We start from the raw sequence: 21,385 nt of genomic DNA on the forward strand, positions 1-21,385 counted from the left end.
CTTAGTTTCCTCTTAAATTGACATGTCAATAAAGGAAGCAGTAGACAGCTTTAAGTATGACATTATACTTTCAAATATGTACCTTGATGCCATCAAATTCCATTTACGTCCTTTGGAAAGTTTGGCTACTGTATGTTAAAGATCTAGGGACATTGTAAACTCACTGAGAATAGATACATTTATATCTTTGATGTTTCTTTAAAACCATATTTACAGTGTGGAAGTTTAGCATATATTTCTTGATTGAGTGATTATGTCCATTTGCATGAAGATCTCTAACAACTCCAACAGTAATACTCCAAAGTATTTATGAAATCAAGAACTTTTCATTTTGCCGTTAATGGACTATGAGGACCTTATATTCTCCTTCATTTAACCTCAGTATTTTTATGTATCTCAGTGAGAGCTTTTTCAGAGCCTGGATAGCTCAGTCGGTAGAGCATCAGACTTTTAATCTGAGGGTTCAAGTCCCTGTTCAGGCGGCAGTCCTTTTACAAGAAACAGTTTCTTAGTTTCCTCTTAAATTGACATGTCAATAAAGGAAGCAGTAGACAGCTTTAAGTATGACATTATACTTTCAAATATGTACCTTGATGCCATCAAATTCCATTTACGTCCTTTGGAAAGTTTGGCTACTGTATGTTAAAGATCTAGGGACATTGTAAACTCACTGAGAATAGATACATTTATATCTTTGATGTTTCTTTAAAACTATATTTACAGTGTGGAAGTTTAGCATATATTTCTTGATTGAGTGATTATGTCCATTTGCATGAAGATCTCTAACAACTTTAACAGTAATACTCCAAAGTATTTATGAAATCAAGAACTTTTCATTTTGCCGTTAATGGACTATAAGGACCTTATATTCTCCTTCATTTAACCCCTACGGGACACAGCATCTTTTGGCCTAAAGGACGCGGACCCATTTTTCAAATCTGCCCTGTGTCACTATAAGTGGTTATAGCGTGGGAACGCTATGAGAAATCCAGGGGATTTTGAGATTGTTTTCTCGTGACACATTGTACTTCAAATTAGTTTAAAAATTTGGATGAAGTCTTTTGCGTTTAGTTATGAAAAAAAACAAAATTTGGCAAAAAATTGGAAAAATTCTATATTTTCAACGTTCTAAATTCTCTACTTTTGATGCAGATAGTCATAGCACCCAAATAAATTCATAACTTACATTTCCCAAATGTCTGCTTTATGTTGGCATGGTTTTTTAAGATTCCACATATTTTACTAGAATGTTCTGAGGCTCAGAATTTAGGTATCATTTTTCACATTTTTTGTAAAATCACCAAAACCTGTATTTAGATGGACCTGCTCAACTTCTAATTGACACTGAGAGGCCTAAATAATAGCTAGACTCATAAATTACCCCATTGTGGAAACTACACCCCTCAACGTATGAAAAACCACTTTTAAGAAGTTTGTTAACCCTTTAGGTGTTTTATAGGGGTTAAAACAAAACGGAGGTGCAGTCTGAAAATTGTAATATTTTTTCACAATACACTCATTTTGGGTGGAAAATTAAACATTTACAATGGATTAAATTAAAAAAGGCTCCACAAAGTTTGATACCCAATTTCTCCCGAGTACACCGATACCCTATATGTGGTGGTAACCTGCTGTATGGGCGCACGGCCGGGCATAGAAGGGAAGGAGGCGCCATCCAGATCCGATTTGCTATGTCACATTGTACAGGCTATAATTTTTTTCTTTTTTTATTGAGGACCTATAGGGGCTTATTTCTTTTGCCACATGAGATGCACTTTTCTGGTACATAATTTTGGGGCATCTATAGCTAATTGGTGAGATTTAATTAAAGCTTTGTTGGTGGAGGAAATGAAAATCGTCAATTTTTAGGAACATTTTTATGTGTTTTTTTTTTGGCCGTTAACCATACCATAAAAATAGTATATTATTTTTATTCTATGGGTCGCCACGATTACAAAAATACTTCATTTATATATATTTTTTATTTTTTCCCATTTTTACTGAATAAAAAGTAATTTGGCAAAATTGTTGTTAATTTTAGCATCACCGTCTTTCATATGCATAACTTTTTTATTTTTCACCTCACAAATCTGTTTAAGGGCTTATTTTTTGCGAGAAGGATTGTTCTTTTTAGTGGTCTTATTTTAGATTGCGTAACTTTTTTAAATCACTTTTTAGAGCATTTTTAAAGGGCATTAATAAAAAATCATCTTTTTTTCAGAGAGAGTTTTTTGAGGTTGTTTTTTACGGGGTTCACTTTGCGGATCTAATAACGATTCTGTTTTATTATGCAGATTGTTACGGACGCAGGGATACCAAATATGTGGGGGTTTTGTGTATTTTATTCAATTGTACTGAATAAAAACTAATTTGGAGAAAATCTTATTCATTTTAGTATCACCATCTATTCATATGCATAACTTTTTTATTTTTTGGCTGACAAATCTGGTTAGGGGCTTATTTTTTGCGAGAACAGTTGTTCTTTTTAGTGGGCTTATTTTAGAGTGCATAAAATTTTTTAAATCACTTTTTAGAGCATTTTTTATAGGGTATTAATTAAAAATTATCTTTTTTTCGGAACGTTTTTTGCGTTTTTTTCCTCCGGCGTTTACCGTGCGGGTCCAGTAATGATTCTGTTTTATTATGCAGATTGTTACGGACGTGGCAATACCAAACATGCGGGGGTTTTTTGTGTTTTTATGTTTTTTATACTTTATTAAGTGTTTTTATGGGAAAGTGACATTTTAGGGGCTTATATTTTTATGTATTTATTTTTTATTTATTATAATGTGTAGTGTTAAGTGTTTTTGCATAATTTTACTTCTACATACTTGAACTTAAACCAGTGATACTCTGATCACTGGTTTAAGTTCAATACACTGCTCTACAATACTATTTTATTGTAGAGCAGTGTAAACTGTCTAAGCATGCTTGCGCATGCTCAGACAGTTTGCAGTCAGACCCGGAAGGGTTCTGGCTGCCATGGAAACCGGGCAGCTCCGGGGCACATGCCAGTCCTCGGAGCTGCCCAGGAGAGGATCGGATCCCCCGGTAAGCGGCACGGGGGATCCGATCCATAGGGGGAAGACCCTTACACGCCGCGGTCATGCTTGACCGTGGCGTGTAAGGGGTTAACACCCGCGATCGGAGCCGGCTCCGATCGCGGGTGTTAGCGCAGGCTGTCAGCTGTACTAGACAGCTGACAGCCGCTGCTTCTGGTACCGGCTCCGTTCGTGAGCCGGTGCCAGAAGCAGGACGTTATAGTGCGTCCTGGTGCGCTAAGTATCTAGCCACCGGGACGTACTATAACGTCCTGGTGCGCCTAGGGGTTAACCTCAGTATTTTTTTCTATCTCAGTGAGAGCTTTTTCAGAGCCTGGATAGCTCAGTCGGTAGAGCATCAGACTTTTAATCTGAGGGTCCAGGGTTCAAGTCCCTGTTCAGGCGGCAGTCCTTTTACAAGAAACAGTTTCTTAGTTTCCTCTTAAATTGACATGTCAATAAAGGAAGCAGTAGACAGCTTTAAGTATGACATTATACTTTCAAATATGTACCTTGATGCCATCAAATTCTATTTACGTCCTTTGGAAAGTTTGGCTACTGTATGTTAAAGATCTAGGGACATTGTAAACTCACTGAGAATAGATACATTTATATCTTTGATGTTTCTTTAAAACCATATTTACAGTGTGGAAGTTTAGCATATATTTCTTGATTGAGTGATTATGTCCATTTGCATGAAGATCTCTAACATCTTCAACAGTAATAATCCAAAGTATTTATGAAATCAAGAACTTTTCATTTTGCCGTTAATGGACTATGAGGACCTTATATTCTCCTTCATTTAACCTCAGTATTTTTTTCTATCTCAGTGAGAGCTTTTTCAGAGCCTGGATAGCTCAGTCGGTAGAGCATCAGACTTTTAATCTGAGGGTCCAGGGTTCATGTCCCTGTTCAGGCGGCAGTCCTTTTACAAGAAAAAGTTTCTTAGTTTCCTCTTAAATTGACATGTTAATAAAGGAAGCAGTAGACAGCTTTAAGTATGACATTATATTTTCAAATATGTACCTTGATGCCATCAAATTCTATTTACGTCCTTTGGAAAGTTTGGCTACTGTATGTTAAAGATCTAGGGACATTGTAAACTCACTGAGAATAGATACATTTATATCTTTGATGTTTCTTTAAAACCATATTTACAGTGTGGAAGTTTAGCATATATTTCTTGATTGAGTGATTATGTCCATTTGCATGAAGATCTCTAACAACTTCAACAGTAATACTCCAAAGTATTTATGAAATCAAGAACTTTTCATTTTGCCGTTAATGGACTATGAGGACCTTATATTCTCCTTCATTTAACCTCAGTATTTTTTTCTATCTCAGTGAGAGCTTTTTCAGAGCCTGGATAGCTCAGTCGGTAGAGCATCAGACTTTTAATCTGAGGGTCCAGGGTTCAAGTCCCTGTTTAGGCGCCAGTCCTTTTACAAGAAACAGTTTCTTAGTTTCCTCTTAAATTGACATGTAAATAAAGGAAGCAGTAGACAGCTTTAAGTATGACATTATACTTTTAAATATGTACCTTGATGCCATCAAATTCTATTTACGTCCTTTGGAAAGTTTGGCTACTGTATGTTAAAGATCTAGGGACATTGTAAACTCACTGAGAATAGATACATTTATATCTTTGATGTTTCTTTAAAACCATATTTACAGTGTGGAAGTTTAGCATATATTTCTTGATTGAGTGATTATGTCCATTTGCATGAAGATCTCTAACAACTTCAACAGTAATACTCCAAAGTATTTATGAAATCAAGAACTTTTCACGTTAATGGACTATGAGGACCTTATATTCTCCTTCATTTAACCTCAGTATTTTTTTCTATCTCAGTGAGAGCTTTTTCAGAGCCTGGATAGCACAGTCGGTAGAGCATCAGACTTTTAATCTGAGGGTCCAGGGTTCAAGTCCCTGTTCAGGCAGCAGACCTTTTACAAGAAACAGTTTCTTAGTTTCCTCTTAAATTGACATGTTAATAAAGGAAGCAGTAGACAGCTTTAAGTATGACATTATACTTTCAAATATGTACCTTGATGCCATCAAATTCTATTTACGTCCTTTGGAAAGTTTGGCTACTGTATGTTAAAGATCTAGGAACATTGTAAACTTACTGAGAATAGATACATTTATATCTATGATGTTTCTTTAAAACCATATTTACAGTGTGGAAGTTTAGCATATATTTCTTGATTGAGTGATTATGTCCATTTGCATGAAGATCTCCAACAACTTCAACAGTAATACTCCAAAGTATTTATGAAATCAAGAACTTTTCATTTTGCCGTTAATGGATTATGAGGACCTTATATTCTCCTTCATTTAACCTCAGTATTTTTTTCTATCTCAGTGAGAGTTATTTCAGAGCCTGGATAGCTCAGTCGGTAGAGCATCAGACTTTTAATCTGAGGGTCCAGGGTTCAAGTCCCTGTTCAGGCGGCAGTCCTTTTACAAGAAACAGTTTCTTAGTTTCCTCTTAAATTGACATGTCAATAAAGGAAGCCGTAGACAGCTTTAAGTATGACATTATACTTTCAAATATGTACCTTTATGCCATCAAATTCCATTTACGTCCTTTGGAAAGTTTGGCTACTGTATGTTAAAGATCTAGGGACATTGTAAACTCACTGAGAATAGATACATTTATATCTTTGATGTTTCTTTAAAACCATATTTACAGTGTGGAAGTTTAGCATATATTTCTTGATTGAGTGATTATGTCCATTTGCATGAAGATCTCTAACAACTCCAACAGTAATACTCCAAAGTATTTATGAAATCAAGAACTTTTCATTTTGCCGTTAATGGACTATGAGGACCTTATATTCTCCTTCATTTAACCTCAGTATTTTTTTCTATCTCAGTGAGAGCTTTTACAGAGCCTGGATAGCTCAGTCGTTAGAGCATCAGACTTTTAATCTGAGGGTCCAGGGTTCAAGTCCCTGTTCAGGCGGCAGTCCTTTTACAAGAAACAGTTTCTTAGTTTCCTCTTAAATTGACATGTCAATAAAGGAAGCAGTAGACAGCTTTAAGTATGACATTATACTTTCAAATATGTACCTTGATGCCATCAAATTCCATTTACGTCCTTTGGAAAGTTTGGCTACTGTATGTTAAAGATCTAGGGACAATGTAAACTCACTGAGAATAGATACATTTATATCTTTGATGTTTCTTTAAAACCATATTTACAGTGTGGAAGTTTAGCATATATTTCTTGATTGAGTGATTATGTCTATTTGCATGAAGATCTCTAACAACGTCAACAGTAATACTCCAAAGTATTTATGAAATCAAGAACTTTTCATTTTGCCGTTAATGGACTATGAGGACCTTATATTCTCCTTCATTTAACCTCAGTATTTTTTTCTATCTCAATGAGAACTTTTTCAGAGCCTGGATAGCCCAGTCGGTAGAGCATCAGACTTTTAATCTGAGGGTCCAGGGTTCAAGTCCCTGTTCAGGCGGCAGTCCTTTTACAAGAAACAGTTTCTTAGTTTCCTCTTAAATTGACATGTCAATAAAGGAAGCAGTAGACAGCTTTAAGTATGACATTATACTTTCAAATATGTACCTTGATGCCATCAAATTCCATTTACGTCCTTTGGAAAGTTTGGCTACTGTATGTTAAAGATCTAGGGACATTGTAAACTCACTGAGAATAGATACATTTATATCTTTGATGTTTCTTTAAAACCATATTTACAGTGTGGAAGTTTAGCATATATTTCTTGATTGAGTGATTATGTCCATTTGCATGAAGATCTCTAACAACTCCAACAGTAATACTCCAAAGTATTTATGAAATCAAGAACTTTTCATTTTGCCATTAATGGACTATGAGGACCTTATATTCTCCTTCATTTAACCTCAGTATTTTTTTCTATCTCAGTGAGAGCTGTTTCAGAGCCTGGATAGCTCAGTCGGTAGAGCATCAGACTTTTAATCTGAGGGTTCAAGTCCCTGTTCAGGCGGCAGTCCTTTTACAAGAAACAGTTTCTTAGTTTCCTCTTAAATTGACATGTCAATAAAGGAAGCAGTAGACAGCTTTAAGTATGACATTATACTTTCAAATATGTACCTTGATGCCATCAAATTCCATTAAGTCCTTTGGAAAGTTTGGCTACTGTATGTTAAAGATCTAGGGACATTGTAAACTCACTGAGAATAGATACATTTATATCTTTGATGTTTCTTTAAAACCATATTTACAGTGTGGAAGTTTAGCATATATTTCTTGATTGAGTGATTATGTCCATTTGCATGAAGATCTCTAACAACTCCAACAGTAATACTCCAAAGTATTTATGAAATCAAGAACTTTTCATTTTGCCATTAATGGACTATGAGGACCTTATATTCTCCTTCATTTAACCTCAGTATTTTTTTCTATCTCAGTGAGAGCTGTTTCAGAGCCTGGATAGCTCAGTCGGTAGAGCATCAGACTTTTAATCTGAGGGTTCAAGTCCCTGTTCAGGCGGCAGTCCTTTTACAAGAAACAGTTTCTTAGTTTCCTCTTAAATTGACAAGTCAATAAAGGAAGCAGTAGACAGCTTTAAGTATGACATTATACTTTCAAATATGTACCTTGATGCCATCAAATTCCATTAAGTCCTTTGGAAAGTTTGGCTACTGTATGTTAAAGATCTAGGGACATTGTAAACTCACTGAGAATAGATACATTTATATCTTTGATGTTTCTTTAAAACCATATTTACAGTGTGGAAGTTTAGCATATATTTCTTGATTGAGTGATTATGTCTATTTGCATGAAGATCTCTAACAACTTCAACAGTAATACTCCAAAGTATTTATGAAATCAAGAACTTTTCATTTTGCCGTTAATGGACTATGAGGACCTTATATTCTCCTTCATTTAACCTCAGTATTTTTTTCTATCTCAGTGAGATATTTTTCAGAGCCCTGATAGCTCAGTCGGTAGAGCATCTGACTTTTAATCTGAGGGTTCAAGTCCCTGTTCAGGCAGCAGTCCTTTTACAAGAAACAGTTTCTTAGTTTCCTCTTAAATTGACATGTCAATAAAGGAAGCCGTAGACAGCTTTAAGTATGACATTATACTTTCAAATATGTACCTTGATGCCATCAAATTCCATTTACGTCCTTTGGAAAGTTTGGCTACTGTATGTTAAAGATCTAGGGACATTGTAAACTCACTGAGAATAGACACATTTATATCTTTGATGTTTCTTTAAAACCATATTTACAGTGTGGAAGTTTAGCATATATTTCTTGATTGAGTGATTATGTCTATTTGCATGAAGATCTCTAACAACGTCAACAGTAATACTCCAAAGTATTTATGAAATCAAGAACTTTTCATTTTGCCGTTAATGGACTATGAGGACCTTATATTCTCCTTCATATAACCTCAGTATTTTTTTCTATCTCAGTGAGAGCTTTTTCAGAGCCTGGATAGCTCAGTCGGTAGACCATCAGACTTTTAATCTGAGGGTCCAGGGTTCAAGTCCCTGTTCAGGCAGCAGTCTTTTTACAAGAAACAGTTTCTTAGTTTCCTCTTAAATTGACATGTCAATAAAGGAAGCAGTAGACAGCTTTGAGTATGACATTATACTTTCAAATATGTACCTTGATGCCATCAAATTCCATTTACGTCCTTTGGAAAGTTTGGCTACTGTATGTTAAAGATCTAGGGACATTGTAAACTCACTGAGAATAGATACATTTATATCTTTGATGTTTCTTTAAAACCATATTTACAGTGTGGAAGTTTAGCATATATTTCTTGATTAAGTGATTATGTCCATTTGCATGAAGATCTCTAACAACTTCAACAGTAATACTCCAAAGTATTTATGAAATCAAGAACTTTTCATTTTGCCGTTAATGGACTATGAGGACATTATATTCTCCTTCATTTAACCTCAGTATTTTTTTCTATCTCAGTGAGAGCTTTTTCAGAGCCTGGATAGCTCAGTCGGTAGAGCATCAGACTTTTAATCTGAGGGTCCAGGGTTCAAGTCCCTGTTAAGACAGCAGTCCTTTTACAACAAACAGTTTCTTAGTTTCCTCTTAAATTGACATGTCAATAAAGGAAGCAGTAGACAGCTTTAAGTATGACATTATACTTTCAAATATGTACCTTGATGCCATCAAATTCCATTTACGTCCTTTGGAAAGTTTGGCTACTGTATGTTAAAGATCTAGGGACATTGTAAACTCACTGAGAATAGATACATTTATATCTTTGATGTTTCTTTAAAACCATATTTACAGTGTGGAAGTTTAGCATATATTTCTTGATTGAGTGATTATGTACATTTGCATGAAGATCTCTAACAACTCCAACAGTAATACTCCAAAGTATTTATGAAATCAAGAACTTTTCATTTTGCCGTTAATGGACTATGAGGACCTTATATTCTCCTTCATTTAACCTCAGTATTTTTTTCTATCTCAGTGAGAGCTTTTTCAGAGCCTGGATAGCTCAGTCGGCAGAGCATCAGACTTTTAATCTGAGGGTCCAGGGTTCAAGTCCCTGTTCAGGCGGCAGTCCTTTTACAAGAAACAGTTTCTTAGTTTCCTCTTAAATTGACATGTCAATAAAGGAAGCAGTAGACAGCTTTAAGTATGACATTATACTTTCAAATATGTACCTTGATGCCATCAAATTCCATTTAAGTCCTTTGGAAAGTTTGTCTACTGTATGTTAAAGATCTAGGGACATTGTAAACTCACTGAGAATAGATACATTTATATCTTTGATGTTTCTTTAAAACCATATTTACAGTGTGGAAGTTTAGCATATATTTCTTGATTGAGTGATTATGTCCATTTGCATGAAGATCTCTAACAACTTCAACAGTAATACTTCAAAGTATTTATGAAATCAAGAACTTTTCATTTTGCCGTTAATGGACTATGAGGACCTTATATTCTCCTTCATTTAACCTCAGTATTTTTTTCAATCTCAGTGAGAGCTGTTTCAGAGCCTGGATAGCTCAGTCGGTAGAGCATCAGACTTTTAATCTGAGGGTTCAAGTCCCTGTTCAGGCGGCAGTCCTTTTACAAGAAACAGTTTCTTAGTTTCCTCTTAAATTGACATGTCAATAAAGGAAGCAGTAGACAGCTTTAAGTATGACATTATACTTTCAAATATGTACCTTGATGCCATCAAATTCCATTTACGTCCTTTGGAAAGTTTGGCTACTGTATGTTAAAGATCTAGGGACATTGTAAACTCACTGAGAATAGATACATTTATATCTTTGATGTTTCTTTAAAACTATATTTACAGTGTGGAAGTTTAGCATATATTTCTTGATTGAGTGATTATGTCCATTTGCATGAAGATCTCTAACAACTTCAACAGTAATACTCCAAAGTATTTATGAAATCAAGAACTTTTCATTTTGCCGTTAGTGGACTATGAGGACCTTATATTCTCTTTCATTTATCCTCAGTATTTTTTTTATCTCAGTGAGAGCTTTTCCAGAGCCTGGATAGCTCAGTCGGTAGAGCATCAGACTTTTAATCTGAGGGTCCAGGGTTCAAGTCCCTGTTCAGGCGGCAGTCCTTTTACAAGAAACAGTTTCTTAGTTTCCTCTTAAATTGACATGTTAATAAAGGAAGCAGTAGACAGCTTTAAGTATGACATTATACTTTCAAATATGTACCTTGATGCCATCAAATTCCATTTAAGTCCTTTGGAAAGTTTGGCTGCTGTATGTTAAAGATCTAGGGACATTGTAAACTCACTGAGAATAGATACATTTATATCTTTGATGTTTCTTTAAAACTATATTTACAGTGTGGAAGTTTAACATATATTTCTTGATTGAGTGATTATGTCCATTTGCATGAAGATCTCTAACAACTTCAACAGTAATACTTCAAAGTATTTATGAAATCAAGAACTTTTCATTTTGCCGTTAATGGACTATGAGGACCTTATATTCTCCTTCATTTAACCTCAGTATTTTTTTCTATCTCAGTGAGAGCTGTTTCAGAGCCTGGATAGCTCAGTCGGTAGAGCATCAGACTTTTAATCTGAGGGTTCAGGGTTCAAGTCCCTGTTCAGGCGGCAGTCCTTTTACAAGAAACAGTTTCTTAGTTTCCTCTTTAATTGACATGTCAATAAAGGAAGCAGTAGACAGCTTTAAGTATGACATTATACTTTCAAATATGTACCTTGATGCCATCAAATTCTATTTACGTCCTTTGGAAAGTTTGGCTACTGTATGTTAAAGATCTAGGGACATTGTAAACTCACTGAGAATAGATACATTTATATCTTTGATGTTTCTTTAAAACCATATTTACAGTGTGGAAGTTTAGCATATATTTCTTGATTGAGTGATTATGTCCATTTGCATGAAGATCTCTAACAACTTCAAAAGTAATACTCCAAAGTATTTATGAAATCAAGAACTTTTCATTTTGCCGTTAATGGACTATGAGGACCTTATATTCTCCTTCATTTAACCTCAGTATTTTTTTCTATCTCAGTGAGAGCTTTTTCAGAGCCTGGATAGCTCAGTCGGTAGAGCATCAGACTTTTAATCTGAGGGTCCAGGGTTCAAGTCCCTGTTAAGACAGCAGTCCTTTTACAACAAACAGTTTCTTAGTTTCCTCTTAAATTGACATGTCAATAAAGGAAGCAGTAGACAGCTTTAAGTATGACATTATACTTTCAAATATGTACCTTGATGCCATCAAATTCCATTTACGTCCTTTGGAAAGTTTGGCTACTGTATGTTAAAGATCTAGGGACATTGTAAACTCACTGAGAATAGATACATTTATATCTTTGATGTTTCTTTAAAACCATATTTACAGTGTGGAAGTTTAGCATATATTTCTTGATTGAGTGATTATGTACATTTGCATGAAGATCTCTAACAACTCCAACAGTAATACTCCAAAGTATTTATGAAATCAAGAACTTTTCATTTTGCCGTTAATGGACTATGAGGACCTTATATTCTCCTTCATTTAACCTCAGTATTTTTTTCTATCTCAGTGAGAGCTTTTTCAGAGCCTGGATAGCTCAGTCGGCAGAGCATCAGACTTTTAATCTGAGGGTCCAGGGTTCAAGTCCCTGTTCAGGCGGCAGTCCTTTTACAAGAAACAGTTTCTTAGTTTCCTCTTAAATTGACATGTCAATAAAGGAAGCAGTAGACAGCTTTAAGTATGACATTATACTTTCAAATATGTACCTTGATGCCATCAAATTCCATTTAAGTCCTTTGGAAAGTTTGTCTACTGTATGTTAAAGATCTAGGGACATTGTAAACTCACTGAGAATAGATACATTTATATCTTTGATGTTTCTTTAAAACCATATTTACAGTGTGGAAGTTTAGCATATATTTCTTGATTGAGTGATTATGTCCATTTGCATGAAGATCTCTAACAACTTCAACAGTAATACTTCAAAGTATTTATGAAATCAAGAACTTTTCATTTTGCCGTTAATGGACTATGAGGACCTTATATTCTCCTTCATTTAACCTCAGTATTTTTTTCAATCTCAGTGAGAGCTGTTTCAGAGCCTGGATAGCTCAGTCGGTAGAGCATCAGACTTTTAATCTGAGGGTTCAAGTCCCTGTTCAGGCGGCAGTCCTTTTACAAGAAACAGTTTCTTAGTTTCCTCTTAAATTGACATGTCAATAAAGGAAGCAGTAGACAGCTTTAAGTATGACATTATACTTTCAAATATGTACCTTGATGCCATCAAATTCCATTTACGTCCTTTGGAAAGTTTGGCTACTGTATGTTAAAGATCTAGGGACATTGTAAACTCACTGAGAATAGATACATTTATATCTTTGATGTTTCTTTAAAACTATATTTACAGTGTGGAAGTTTAGCATATATTTCTTGATTGAGTGATTATGTCCATTTGCATGAAGATCTCTAACAACTTCAACAGTAATACTCCAAAGTATTTATGAAATCAAGAACTTTTCATTTTGCCGTTAGTGGACTATGAGGACCTTATATTCTCCTTCATTTATCCTCAGTATTTTTTTTATCTCAGTGAGAGCTTTTCCAGAGCCTGGATAGCTCAGTCGGTAGAGCATCAGACTTTTAATCTGAGGGTCCAGGGTTCAAGTCCCTGTTCAGGCGGCAGTCCTTTTACAAGAAACAGTTTCTTAGTTTCCTCTTAAATTGACATGTTAATAAAGGAAGCAGTAGACAGCTTTAAGTATGACATTATACTTTCAAATATGTACCTTGATGCCATCAAATTCCATTTAAGTCCTTTGGAAAGTTTGGCTGCTGTATGTTAAAGATCTAGGGACATTGTAAACTCACTGAGAATAGATACATTTATATCTTTGATGTTTCTTTAAAACTATATTTACAGTGTGGAAGTTTAACATATATTTCTTGATTGAGTGATTATGTCCATTTGCATGAAGATCTCTAACAACTTCAACAGTAATACTTCAAAGTATTTATGAAATCAAGAACTTTTCATTTTGCCGTTAATGGACTATGAGGACCTTATATTCTCCTTCATTTAACCTCAGTATTTTTTTCTATCTCAGTGAGAGCTGTTTCAGAGCCTGGATAGCTCAGTCGGTAGAGCATCAGACTTTTAATCTGAGGGTTCAGGGTTCAAGTCCCTGTTCAGGCGGCAGTCCTTTTACAAGAAACAGTTTCTTAGTTTCCTCTTTAATTGACATGTCAATAAAGGAAGCAGTAGACAGCTTTAAGTATGACATTATACTTTCAAATATGTACCTTGATGCCATCAAATTCTATTTACGTCCTTTGGAAAGTTTGGCTACTGTATGTTAAAGATCTAGGGACATTGTAAACTCACTGAGAATAGATACATTTATATCTTTGATGTTTCTTTAAAACCATATTTACAGTGTGGAAGTTTAGCATATATTTCTTGATTGAGTGATTATGTCCATTTGCATGAAGATCTCTAACAACTTCAAAAGTAATACTCCAAAGTATTTATGAAATCAAGAACTTTTCATTTTGCCGTTAATGGACTATGAGGACCTTATATTCTCCTTCATTTAACCTCAGTATTTTTTTCTATCTCAGTGACAGCTTTTTCAGAGCCTGGATAGCTCAGTCGGTAGAGCATCAGACTTTTAATCTGAGGGTCCAGGGTTCAAGTCCCTGTTCAGGCAGCAGTCCTTTTACAAGAAACAGTTTCTTAGTTTCCTCTTAAATTGACATGTCAATAAAGGAAGCAGTAGACAGCTTTAAGTATGACATTATACTTTCAAATATGTAACTTGATGCCATCAAATTCTATTTACGTCCTTTGGAAAGTTTGGCTACTGTATGTTAAAGATCTAGGGACATTGTAAACTCATTGAGAATAGATACATTTATATCTTTGATGTTTCTTTAAAACCATATTTACAGTGTGGAAGTTTAGCATATATTTCTTGATTGAGTGATTATGTCCATTTGCATGAAGATCTCTAACAACTTCAAAAGTAATACTCCAAAGTATTTATGAAATCAAGAACTTTTCATTTTGCTGTTAATGGACTATGAGGACCTTATATTCTCCTTCATTTAACCTCAGTATTTTTTTTTATCTCAGTGAGAGCTTTTTCAGAGCCTGGATAGCTCAGTCGGTAGAGCATCAGACTTTTAATCTGAGGGTCCAGGGTTCATGTCCCTGTTCAGGCAGCAGTCCTTTTACAAGAAAAAGTTTCTTAGTTTCCTCTTAAATTGACATGTTAATAAAGGAAGCAGTAGACAGCTTTAAGTATGACATTATATTTTCAAATATGTACCTTGATGCCATCAAATTCTATTTACGTCCTTTGGAAAGTTTGGCTACTGTATGTTAAAGATCTAGGGACATTGTAAACTCACTGAGAATAGATACATTTATATCTTTGATGTTTCTTTAAAACCATATTTACAGTGTGGAAGTTTAGCATATATTTCTTGATTGAGTGATTATGTCCATTTGCATGAAGATCTCTAACAACTTCAACAGTAATACTCCAAAGTATTTATGAAATCAAGAACTTTTCATTTTGCCGTTAATGGATTATGAGGACCTTATATTCTCCTTCATTTAACCTCAGTATTTTTTTCTATCTCAGTGAGAGTTTTTTCAGAGCCTGGATAGCTCAGTCGGTAGAGCATCAGACTTTTAATCTAAGGGTCCAGGGTTCAAGTCCCTGTTCAGGCGGCAGTCCTTTTACAAGAAACAGTTTCTTAGTTTCCTCTTAAATTGACATGTCAATAAAGGAAGCAGTAGACAGCTTTAAGTATGACATTATACTTTCAAATATGTACCTTGATGCCATCAAATTCCATTTACGTCCTTTGGAAAGTTTGGCTACTGTATGTTAAAGATCTAGGGACAATGTAAACTCACTGAGAATAGATACATTTATATCTTTGATGTTTCTTTAAAACCATATTTACAGTGTGGAAGTTTAGCATATATATCTTGATTGAGTGATTATGTCTATTTGCATGAAGATCTCTAACAACGTCAACAGTAATACTCCAAAGTATTTATGAAATCAAGAACTTTTCATTTTGCCGTTAATGGACTATGAGGACCTTATATTCTCCTTCATTTAACCTCAGTATTTTTTTCTATCTCAATGAGAACTTTTTCAGAGCCTGGATAGTCCAGTCGGTAGAGCATCAGACTTTTAATCTGAGGGTCCAGGGTTCAAGTCCCTGTTCAGGCGGCAGTCCTTTTACAAGAAACAGTTTCTTAGTTTCCTCTTAAATTGACATGTCAATAAAGGAAGCAGTAGACAGCTTTAAGTATGACATTATACTTTCAAATATGTACCTTGATGCCATCAAATTCCATTTACGTCCTTTGGAAAGTTTGGCTACTGTATGTTAAAGATCTAGGGACATTGTAAACTCACTGAGAATAGATACATTTATATCTTTGATGTTTCTTTAAAACCATATTTACAGTGTGGAAGTTTAGCATATATTTCTTGATTGAGTGATTATGTCCATTTGCATGAAGATCTCTAACAACTCCAACAGTAATACTCCAAAGTATTTATGAAATCAAGAACTTTTCATTTTGCCGTTAATGGACTATGAGGACCTTATATTCTCCTTCATTTAACCTCAGTATTTTTATGTATCTCAGTGAGAGCTTTTTCAGAGCCTGGATAGCTCAGTCGGTAGAGCATCAGACTTTTAATCTGAGGGTTCAAGTCCCTGTTCAGGCGGCAGTCCTTTTACAAGAAACAGTTTCTTAGTTTCCTCTTAAATTGACATGTCAATAAAGGAAGCAGTAGACAGCTTTAAGTATGACATTATACTTTCAAATATGTACCTTGATGCCATCAAATTCCATTTACGTCCTTTGGAAAGTTTGGCTACTGTATGTTAAAGATCTAGGGACATTGTAAACTCACTGAGAATAGATACATTTATATCTTTGATGTTTCTTTAAAACTATATTTACAGTGTGGAAGTTTAGCATATATTTCTTGATTGAGTGATTATGTCCATTTGCATGAAGATCTCTAACAACTTCAACAGTAATACTCCAAAGTATTTATGAAATCAAGAACTTTTCATTTTGCCGTTAATGGACTATGAGGACCTTATATTCTCCTTCATTTAACCTCAGTATTTTTTTCTATCTCAGTGAGAGCTTTTTCAGAGCCTGGATAGCTCAGTCGGTAGAGCATCAGACTTTTAATCTGAGGGTCCAGGGTTCAAGTCCCTGTTAAGGCGGCAGTCCTTTTACAAGAAACAGTTTCTTAGTTTCCTCTTAAATTGACATGTCAATAAAGGAAGCAGTAGACAGCTTTAAGTATGACATTATACTTTCAAATATGTACCTTGATGCCATCAAATTCTATTTACGTCCTTTGGAAAGTTTGGCTACTGTATGTTAAAGATCTAGGGACATTGTAAACTCACTGAGAATAGATACATTTATATCTTTGATGTTTCTTTAAAACCATATTTACAGTGTGGAAGTTTAGCATATATTTCTTGATTGAGTGATTATGTCCATTTGCATGAAGATCTCTAACATCTTCAACAGTAATAATCCAAAGTATTTATGAAATCAAGAACTTTTCATTTTGCCGTTAATGGACTATGAGGACCTTATATTCTCCTTCATTTAACCTCAGTATTTTTTTCTATCTCAGTGAGAGCTTTTTCAGAGCCTGGATAGCTCAGTCGGTAGAGCATCAGACTTTTAATCTGAGGGTCCAGGGTTCATGTCCCTGTTCAGGCGGCAGTCCTTTTACAAGAAAAAGTTTCTTAGTTTCCTCTTAAATTGACATGTTAATAAAGGAAGCAGTAGACAGCTTTAAGTATGACATTATATTTTCAAATATGTACCTTGATGCCATCAAATTCTATTTACGTCCTTTGGAAAGTTTGGCTACTGTATGTTAAAGATCTAGGGACATTGTAAACTCACTGAGAATAGATACATTTATATCTTTGATGTTTCTTTAAAACCATATTTACAGTGTGGAAGTTTAGCATATATTTCTTGATTGAGTGATTATGTCCATTTGCATGAAGATCTCTAACAACTTCAACAGTAATACTCCAAAGTATTTATGAAATCAAGAACTTTTCATTTTGCCGTTAATGGACTATGAGGACCTTATATTCTCCTTCATTTAACCTCAGTATTTTTTTCTATCTCAGTGAGAGCGTTTTCAGAGCCTGGATAGCTCAGTCGGTAGAGCATCAGACTTTTAATCTGAGGGTCCAGGGTTCAAGTCCCTGTTTAGGCGGCAGTCCTTTTACAAGAAACAGTTTCTTAGTTTCCTCTTAAATTGACATGTAAATAAAGGAAGCAGTAGACAGCTTTAAGTATGACATTATACTTTTAAATATGTACCTTGATGCCATCAAATTCTATTTACGTCCTTTGGAAAGTTTGGCTACTGTATGTTAAAGATCTAGGGACATTGTAAACTCACTGAGAATAGATACATTTATATCTTTGATGTTTCTTTAAAACCATATTTACAGTGTGGAAGTTTAGCATATATTTCTTGATTGAGTGATTATGTCCATTTGCATGAAGATCTCTAACAACTCCAACAGTAATACTCCAAAGTATTTATGAAATCAAGAACTTTTCATTTTGCCGTTAATGGACTATGAGGACCTTATATTCTCCTTCATTTAACCTCAGTATTTTTTTCTATCTCAGTGAGAGCTTTTACGGAGCCTGGATAGCTCAGTCGTTAGAGCATCAGACTTTTAATCTGAGGGTCCAGGGTTCAAGTCCCTGTTCAGGCGGCAGTCCTTTTACAAGAAACAGTTTCTTAGTTTCCTCTTAAATTGACATGTCAATAAAGGAAGCAGTAGACAGCTTTAAGTATGACATTATACTTTCAAATATGTACCTTGATGCCATCAAATTCTATTTACGTCCTTTGGAAAGTTTGGCTACTGTATGTTAAAGATCTAGGGACATTGTAAACTCACTGAGAATAGATACATTTATATCTTTGATGTTTCTTTAAAACCATATTTACAGTGTGGAAGTTTAGCATATATTTCTTGATTGAGTGATTATGTCCATTTGCATGAAGATCTCTAACATCTTCAACAGTAATAATCCAAAGTATTTATGAAATCAAGAACTTTTCATTTTGCCGTTAATGGACTATGAGGACCTTATATTCTCCTTCATTTAACCTCAGTATTTTTTTCTATCTCAGTGAGAGCTTTTTCAGAGCCTGGATAGCTCAGTCGGTAGAGCATCAGACTTTTAATCTGAGGGTCCAGGGTTCATGTCCCTGTTCAGGCGGCAGTCCTTTTACAAGAAAAAGTTTCTTAGTTTCCTCTTAAATTGACATGTTAATAAAGGAAGCAGTAGACAGCTTTAAGTATGACATTATATTTTCAAATATGTACCTTGATGCCATCAAATTCTATTTACGTCCTTTGGAAAGTTTGGCTACTGTATGTTAAAGATCTAGGGACATTGTAAACTCACTGAGAATAGATACATTTATATCTTTGATGTTTCTTTAAAACCATATTTACAGTGTGGAAGTTTAGCATATATTTCTTGATTGAGTGATTATGTCCATTTGCATGAAGATCTCTAACAACTTCAACAGTAATACTCCAAAGTATTTATGAAATCAAGAACTTTTCATTTTGCCGTTAATGGACTATGAGGACCTTATATTCTCCTTCATTTAACCTCAGTATTTTTTTCTATCTCAGTGAGAGCTTTTTCAGAGCCTGGATAGCTCAGTCGGTAGAGCATCAGACTTTTAATCTGAGGGTCCAGGGTTCAAGTCCCTGTTTAGGCGGCAGTCCTTTTACAAGAAACAGTTTCTTAGTTTCCTCTTAAATTGACATGTAAATAAAGGAAGCAGTAGACAGCTTTAAGTATGACATTATACTTTTAAATATGTACCTTGATGCCATCAAATTCTATTTACGTCCTTTGGAAAGTTTGGCTACTGTATGTTAAAGATCTAGGGACATTGTAAACTCACTGAGAATAGATACATTTATATCTTTGATGTTTCTTTAAAACCATATTTACAGTGTGGAAGTTTAGCATATATTTCTTGATTGAGTGATTATGTCCATTTGCATGAAGATCTCTAACAACTTCAACAGTAATACTCCAAAGTATTTATGAAATCAAGAACTTTTCACGTTAATGGACTATGAGGACCTTATATTCTCCTTCATTTAACCTCAGTATTTTTTTCTATCTCAGTGAGAGCTTTTTCAGAGCCTGGATAGCACAGTCGGTAGAGCATCAGACTTTTAATCTGAGGGTCCAGGGTTCAAGTCCCTGTTCAGGCAGCAGACCTTTTACAAGAAACAGTTTCTTAGTTTCCTCTTAAATTGACATGTTAATAAAGGAAGCAGTAGACAGCTTTAAGTATGACATTATACTTTCAAATATGTACCTTGATGCCATCAAATTCTATTTACGTCCTTTGGAAAGTTTGGCTACTGTATGTTAAAGATCTAGGAACATTGTAAACTCACTGAGAATAGATACATTTATATCTATGATGTTTCTTTAAAACCATATTTACAGTGTGGAAGTTTAGCATATATTTCTTGATTGAGTGATTATGTCCATTTGCATGAAGATCTCCAACAACTTCAACAGTAATACTCCAAAGTATTTATGAAATCAAGAACTTTTCATTTTGCCGTTAATGGATTATGAGGACCTTATATTCTCCTTCATTTAACCTCAGTATTTTTTTCTATCTCAGTGAGAGTTTTTTCAGAGCCTGGATAGCTCAGTCGGTAGAGCATCAGACTTTTAATCTGAGGGTCCAGGGTTCAAGTCCCTGTTCAGGCGGCAGTCCTTTTACAAGAAACAGTTTCTTAGTTTCCTCTTAAATTGACATGTCAATAAAGGAAGCCGTAGACAGCTTTAAGTATGACATTATACTTTCAAATATGTACCTTTATGCCATCAAATTCCATTTACGTCCTTTGGAAAGTTTGGCTACTGTATGTTAAAGATCTAGGGACATTGTAAACTCACTGAGAATAGATACATTTATATCTTTGATGTTTCTTTAAAACCATATTTACAGTGTGGAAGTTTAGCATATATTTCTTGATTGAGTGATTATGTCCATTTGCATGAAGATCTCTAACAACTCCAACAGTAATACTCCAAAGTATTTATGAAATCAAGAACTTTTCATTTTGCCGTTAATGGACTATGAGGACCTTATATTCTCCTTCATTTAACCTCAGTATTTTTTTCTATCTCAGTGAGAGCTTTTACGGAGCCTGGATAGCTCAGTCGTTAGAGCATCAGACTTTTAATCTGAGGGTCCAGGGTTCAAGTCCCTGTTCAGGCGGCAGTCCTTTTACAAGAAACAGTTTCTTAGTTTCCTCTTAAATTGACATGTCAATAAAGGAAGCAGTAGACAGCTTTAAGTATGACATTATACTTTCAAATATGTACCTTGATGCCATCAAATTCTATTTACGTCCTTTGGAAAGTTTGGCTACTGTATGTTAAAGATCTAGGGACAATGTAAACTCACTGAGAATAGATACATTTATATCTTTGATGTTTCTTTAAAACCATATTTACAGTGTGGAAGTTTAGCATATATTTCTTGATTGAGTGATTATGTCTATTTGCATGAAGATCTCTAACAACGTCAACAGTAATACTCCAAAGTATTTATGAAATCAAGAACTTTTCATTTTGCCGTTAATGGACTATGAGGACCTTATATTCTCCTTCATTTAACCTCAGTATTTTTTTCTATCTCAATGAGAACTTTTTCAGAGCCTGGATAGTCCAGTCGGTAGAGCATCAGACTTTTAATCTGAGGGTCCAGGGTTCAAGTCCCTGTTCAGGCGGCAGTCC

The 21,385-nt window shown here is 34.8% G+C and overlaps 6 non-coding genes across 6 annotated transcripts; all 6 read left to right on the top strand.

The window, feature by feature from the left end:
* Positions 1-3,373: 3,373 nt before the first annotated feature.
* On the top strand, positions 3,374-3,446 carry TRNAK-UUU (transfer RNA lysine (anticodon UUU)). Its single transcript has one exon. It is a non-coding gene; the product is annotated as a tRNA-Lys (tRNA).
* A 1,977-nt stretch (positions 3,447-5,423) lies between these two features.
* Positions 5,424-5,496, top strand: TRNAK-UUU (transfer RNA lysine (anticodon UUU)). The gene has a single exon. It is a non-coding gene; the product is annotated as a tRNA-Lys (tRNA).
* Positions 5,497-10,532: 5,036 nt separating this feature from the next.
* Positions 10,533-10,605, top strand: TRNAK-UUU (transfer RNA lysine (anticodon UUU)). Its single transcript has one exon. It is a non-coding gene; the product is annotated as a tRNA-Lys (tRNA).
* A 2,489-nt stretch (positions 10,606-13,094) lies between these two features.
* On the top strand, positions 13,095-13,167 carry TRNAK-UUU (transfer RNA lysine (anticodon UUU)). The gene has a single exon. It is a non-coding gene; the product is annotated as a tRNA-Lys (tRNA).
* A 955-nt stretch (positions 13,168-14,122) lies between these two features.
* On the top strand, positions 14,123-14,195 carry TRNAK-UUU (transfer RNA lysine (anticodon UUU)). The gene has a single exon. It is a non-coding gene; the product is annotated as a tRNA-Lys (tRNA).
* A 6,082-nt stretch (positions 14,196-20,277) lies between these two features.
* On the top strand, positions 20,278-20,350 carry TRNAK-UUU (transfer RNA lysine (anticodon UUU)). Its single transcript has one exon. It is a non-coding gene; the product is annotated as a tRNA-Lys (tRNA).
* The last annotated feature ends 1,035 nt before the right edge of the window (positions 20,351-21,385 follow it).

This window comes from Engystomops pustulosus, chromosome 1 (genome assembly GCF_040894005.1).
Source record: "Engystomops pustulosus chromosome 1, aEngPut4.maternal, whole genome shotgun sequence".
NCBI lineage: Eukaryota > Metazoa > Chordata > Amphibia > Anura > Leptodactylidae > Engystomops > Engystomops pustulosus.